The sequence below is a fragment of the Cyprinodon variegatus genome, unplaced genomic scaffold, assembly GCF_000732505.1.
Source record: "Cyprinodon variegatus isolate N-32 unplaced genomic scaffold, C_variegatus-1.0 Scaffold348, whole genome shotgun sequence".
NCBI lineage: Eukaryota > Metazoa > Chordata > Actinopteri > Cyprinodontiformes > Cyprinodontidae > Cyprinodon > Cyprinodon variegatus.
Window position 1 is genome coordinate 195,393 of NW_015150801.1, and position 426 is coordinate 195,818.

Genomic DNA, 426 nt, shown 5'->3' on the forward strand with positions numbered 1-426 from the left:
TATATATATATATATATATAGTACCCCACCCCATTCTTCTTTTTTTTTTTTGACTATTTGAGCTCAGGTAACTAGTAAATTTCTCCACTGTGAGATCAATAAAGTGAATCAATCAGTCAAAGGATGGTTTTCAATTAGAATCCACTAAGCAAATGTTGCTCATGTCCATCTTTGCTAACAGACTTGTGTTTGATCCAGATCTGGAATAAATATAGGTTTCTGATTGTTATTTTTTTTAACCTAAATCTCACTATTTGTCTCACCTGTAAAACAATAGATGTGCTATTCTTTTTTCTTTTCTATCGTTCTCTAACATTTTAATTTTTTTAAATCGTTTTATCATTTTAAATACACTAATTAGTTTTGGTCAGTACACATTTCATTTCCAGTGTTGTCAGGATAATTTGTCCGGAAATGGAGGACGTG